Raw genomic sequence first — 6,000 nt, 5'->3', positions numbered from 1 at the left:
TTCGGTTTCGGTAGTGGATTTCAAATATTAAATTAGGGTCAGATAGATTACTTTATAGGAAGGCACATTTCAAGTTACATGCAAGTCGTTGAAGCCTAGATTTCTTAGAAAAGCATGGTTTTGAACCGGGGTTCGAGTCCTAGTAATTATTTTGGCTTTTTATTTAAAAATTAATCCAAGTTTCTGTATAAAAACCACTTTATCCATACAAAATTTAGGCACTGAAATGGGGATTATCAAACTGCGTCGGGCGTCCTGATTTATCATACAACACTATTATTTTATGTTGTGAGGTGTAACCCTTACAACATGTATAAATAACATGTATTTTGTATAATTTACACCGATCCATGTGGTTTGTCGGATTGGATAGGTTGAGTCCAGGTGTCTTTTTGTACAATTACTCATTGTGGTCGTTTTTTCTTGAACAATTGATGTCAATTGCTCCTTGCCAATCGTACAAAATTATTGCCACCATTTTAAGTTATAATTATGGCTTATTATATCACAAGTCCTTGTGTCAAACTATAATGACCCTATTATATCACATAAAGTCCTTGTGTTGGAGACTATAGCGACCCAAAAAATAACTTAGTGTTATAACTTGTATTTTCTATTATTCTATAAATAAATGTATAACTTTTCGGTAGAAACTTATTATAAGAAAGTTGTAGTTCACTTTGACACGGTTCGGTGGATATTAAATTCATCAAAATATAAGTTCGTATGAGGAAGTTATGGGTCGTAGAAGTATATAATATAAAATACATTGTCTAAGTGTGTACCAGAGGGCATTACACGATCGTGTGAAGACCTTACACGGTAATGTAATCATCCCGAAGTACCAAAAAAGGAAGGAATGAGAGTAAAATGTTAATATTGGTCATCAGGAATGATTATATGATCGTGTAAGTATGCCAAAATGCTAAAACAAGATTCTAAGAAGTAGATTACCAGTTTGGGGCCTTTGTAGAGTTACACGATGGTGTAACGTGATCGTATAATCGGGACGATGTTTAAAAGAAAGAGGATAAAGGTTCATTTGTAGCCAAACTATCACAATCTTTCCCACTTCATAGGACAACCTCTTGAGGCAATTTTGGAGCTCTTTCCACCAAGAATTGAAGATTTAATCAAGTGATTTCAAGGAAAACAAGAATCAAACCTCTATTTAATGGATCAAAAGGTTAGAGCATCTTCTCTAACAAGCTTGAGCTCGTGAACCTTATAGGAATTGCTTGTAATAGCTACAAATGCTTTGAATTGCTAGTATAATGTTGTTTCAAGTGTTGTGATCATGATTTTAAGCTTATTATCACTAGTCTATGGTTAATTTAATGAATTGGAAATGGATGAGCTCAAACCCTAAGTGGGTGATATGTTAGATAATAAAAATTGAGCTTATGCTTAAGGAATTAAGACATATAAACAAGTTATTCGTGGGGTACAATTAATTTTACTGAAGTATTGAAGTTAACACATAGTTAAAGCATATGAACACCTATGAATGAATTTGATGAAATATGTGAAATCAAGTTAATGCCCGGATGAATTAAGACATGTAGAGAATATATTTGTGGAGTTTAATTGATTTTTAGACAAAAAGTTGTAACATGAAATTTATGTGATCACGTGAATGATCATTTTGGATATGGAATCGGATTAAGCTCTTTATGGAACGAGTCATGTTATTAAGAGTTTTAATGTGTTATTTGAATAGGTTTTTGGCAAGGGGATTTGTTTCATGCAAAGTTGGCGAAGAAGCGCCAAGTGAAATAAAAGGGTGATAGTTAGTTTTCACTAACTAACAAGGTGAGTACATATGTCTTTTTCCAATGGATGATTTAGAAGGAATATTTCATATCCTCGAACGATTTTTAAAAGATAAAAGCATAACTTGAGTTTGAAGTATTAAATGCTTCTAGAGTAATTTTTTGTGACATCCCCATTTTCACGGCCAGAAAATACCGATTTTTTTTTTGTTTATGCTTTATTTAAAAATCAGAGTATCCTTTTGAAAAATATGTTGCGGAATTTGTTCACAGAAAAACATGATAAATACATTATCAAAGCATTTCCGAAGAAATGTATTTTTATTCATTTTAAAATATTGGGATGTCATCGTCAATACAGAAACATTAGCATAAACAGAACTTGCATTCATTATCACTAATGATTTATATCTCCTTAATCCGTCAGTGTAATGTAACCTAATATCGACACCTGTGATACAAATAAACTGAGTAGGTCAGGTTGGGAAACCTGGTGAGTACATAGGGTTTTCAACCCACAATAATATAATTATTATTTTTAATTATCAAACAATTAACCCAATTACCCATCCCCATTATCTTCTTTACTCTTAAGGATCTACCCTAAGATTCAACTATTCCTCGTTCATTCATTCCTAAGGATCATCCTAAGGAATCGGCATGGAATCCATCGTTGCCAGGGTTTACTCAACAGGCACTAAGTCGCATAGTCGCCAGGGTTTAGGCACGAAGTCTCATAGTCGCCAGGGTTTATACAACAGGCACTAAGTCGTATACTCGTCAGGGTTTATACAACAGGGTACATCTGGTGGACACGCAGTTCAAAACATCTGGTGAACACGTAGTTCAAAACATCTGGTGAACATGTAGTTCAAAACGTATGGTGAACACTTAGTTGAAAACATATGGTGAACACTTAGTTCAAAAATACCTAGTGAATACGTAATTCAAAAACACCTACAATTACGAGACTGCTAGTGTTCCACTGGACTGTCTAGAATAGTCCGTGGTCGTCATCTATACTCCGCTAGATGGCTAGGTCATCTTAAACATTGAGGCCTCTCATCATTTTATCACACATCAACTATTTCATCTACCCATGTTTTACCCAACATTTTCGTAGATATAAAATACATATACAGTTTAAATCATTTAAAACATGTATAAATCGTTCATCCCTCGTAGATATTAAGAACACATATAATATGCACACATAACACGTAATTTATATTAAATACTTCATATCTATGTGTAAGATGAAAGTAACTATGCACTCACTTGAAAAGGTGGTGATTCTGAACTCAGACAGCGCTTCGCTTCTTAAAAAAATAATTTCCTTCGACGAAACCTAGTATTATTACCACTAGAGTTTATATTAAATACTTCATATCTATGTGTAAGATGAAAGTAACTATGCACTCACTTGAAAAGGTGGTGATTCTGAACTCAGACAGCGCTTCGCTTCTTAAAAAAATAATTTCCTTCGACGAAACCTAATATTATTACCACTAGAGTTTAGTCTATTATTCGTCGAGACTAATTAATAGTCTAGCTATTATTACTATTATATAAGCGTTAAACAATACTTATATAACCCATAATAATAGCCCAAGTACTTATTATAAGTTCCTAATAACGTTACTATAATTAAATAAAAGCTATATTAAAAATAGCGTAGGCGTAGCTTACTTACAACGAGTTTTATAGAAAACCGGGCTTTGCTTGGAGCAACGTTCCCGAGCCGAAAAGCTCTTCTTCTCGGAGCCGTCGAGCACTCCGGGGCTTCCGCCTCGTGCTAGGGAGGTTCCCTAGGCTTTTCGGGGGGTTTCGGGGCTAGAGAGAGGTTCTAGAGAGAGAGTAAAGAGAAGAAAGAATGGGAAAGGTGTGAAGAAAATGAGGGTGGGAGAGGTTCTATTTATAGGGTGAAAATGGCTGAACTTGGTGCCACATGTCACCATCTAGTGGCAAGACTTGGGGAGAAAGCAATGGCCAAGATTGTGCCACATCACCCATTTTCGCACAACACACTTCCGACTTCTAAAATCCGTAACTTTCACATACGACCTCCGTTTTTGACGTTATTTATATCCACGCGTAGGTAAAAATAAGATCTACAACTTTCATTTTGACTCCATCAGCTAATTCGCGACTGATCTTAAATTTAACAGTACGAGGAGATTATACTGTTAAATGTCCGCGTAAAATTCATAACTTCTACATACAGACTCTGTTTTCGTCTGTATTTTTACCATTGAGTTTCTATTAATGAGATCTTCAATTCTCATTTAGCTCGTGTAGGCCAAAAACCGCTCGATCTAAAATTCGAGTTTCGGGCTGTGCACTGCTAAGCCAAATCTTAGAAAATTCATAACTTCCTCACATGAAGTCAGATTTGGGCGTTCTTTTTTTGTATGTTCTCGGTTTAATGTATACTACAATTTTTGTTTAGATTTATAAGGCCAAAAAGTCCTCCATCGTAAATTCACTATTTACGTCTCCCGGTGCCGTGCCGGTTTTGCCGAAAAACTTCGACGAGCCATAACTTCTTCGTTATAACTCGGATTTCGGCGTTCTTTATATGTACGGAACCCTTGTAACATATACTAAAACTTGGTTAAGATTAATCCTTCTAAATAACCTTTCATCAAAAACTCATTTTTGATGTTCATCGTCTCTAAATTGACTAGCCCGGATCTGCGGGCGTTACATTTTTAGTGTAATGGTTTAATCAAATGAACTCTTTGAAAGAGTATGTATTACTTGAAATATTTTTGAAACGAAAAAGTAGTGATGGAGAGGTAAATGAGCTCTTTTCAAAATAGTAGTTTAAGGATTTGAATAATATGAAATTTCTGAATAAAGAAACTCTTAGTAAAAGTATTATTGAGTATACATGATTTTGAAAGATAAAAGAGTGATATAAGTTTACGTTAAAGATTTTGATATCTAAATACTTGATTTGATAAATTGCTTATATTATGCAAGTTAGTATTTAGTGACTGCTAAATAAAAGAAGATAAATACATCTGATTGAGTCACAAAGAGGAAATTAGTGATTTTGGATACATTGGATACGAGTGCATAATTATAGTGTTCGAACAATTTCGATATCCCAATAACAGGATAAGGGACGACTCTACCGGGACTATACATCCCTTCATGAGGTAGAAGTTGATACTTCAATGAGTTGATTTGTTCTTCCTATTTTGGTTAGGATTGATATGGTGTTATTTCTATAATTTACCTTAAGGTTTGGATTGATATGTAATCGAAGGACCGTATATCAATACGTGAGTGTGATACGGGAAGGCCTGTAAGATCATTTTGATTTTAATCATGCATTACATACATGTAAGCTGCATTGTATAAAGTAAGTTGAAATGGAAGAGTTTTATCAAATGTTTAATAATGATTGGACTAGTTTATAATCAAATGACTATGCGAACCTGAATATATGATTCGAGAAGGCCCGTAAGAGTTAATTATGTTTATGAATATGTACTTTGTGAACATATGTTAAATCGTATAAAGCATGTGGAAATGAAAAGTTTGTTCAAATGATTGATAATGGTTTTTTGTCTAACCCATGTAGCTCACGAGACATTATTGTCTTACGTATATTTTTTTAAATGCCATGCATTCTAGATTTAGATATGAAGTGCTAGAAGATTTGTGATTGCATTGTTGGCAGTGGGCTTTTAAAGGATTAAAATTGAACATGGTTTCTGTAATCTATGTAAATTCACTTCTTTAGTATGGTTTGAAAGTTATCAGTTATACACCTGATAAATTATTTTTAAAATAACAAGTAAATTGTTTTAGGTTTTCGTTGGATTCTGTTGTAAACCTTACTCAAAGTTTATAAAATAATGTTTTCAAAACCATTGTATTTTATTATACAAAAAGTATGGGTGTTACAGTTGCATGTTTCGAGAACTCCATTTATTTATCTTCATCCTCCCCATCTTATTCTCCCCATTGTACTTCTGATATTTTAGGTTTTCATTATAAAGTTCTATGTGTTTGTGTGACACCTGTTTTTGTTTTTCATAGCAGATATTATTACGAGAGATGTAACATGTTGATAGGAATCCATGGCCCAATTTTCTAAATTGGGCCCAAAACCATAGTGGGCCTCCACAAATAAATATCAACCCAAAACCTGATGGCCCAACAGGGCCCAAAACAACAAAGCCCAAAAGATGGCCCAAACCAAAGCCTAAAACCT

The sequence above is a fragment of the Lactuca virosa genome, chromosome 9 (assembly GCF_052849685.1).
Source record: "Lactuca virosa cultivar CGN04683 chromosome 9, Lactuca_virosa_CGN04683_v6, whole genome shotgun sequence".
Taxonomy (NCBI): domain Eukaryota; kingdom Viridiplantae; phylum Streptophyta; class Magnoliopsida; order Asterales; family Asteraceae; genus Lactuca; species Lactuca virosa.
The sequence above is the reverse complement of the archived record's forward strand: the minus strand, read 5'-3'. Positions refer to the sequence as shown.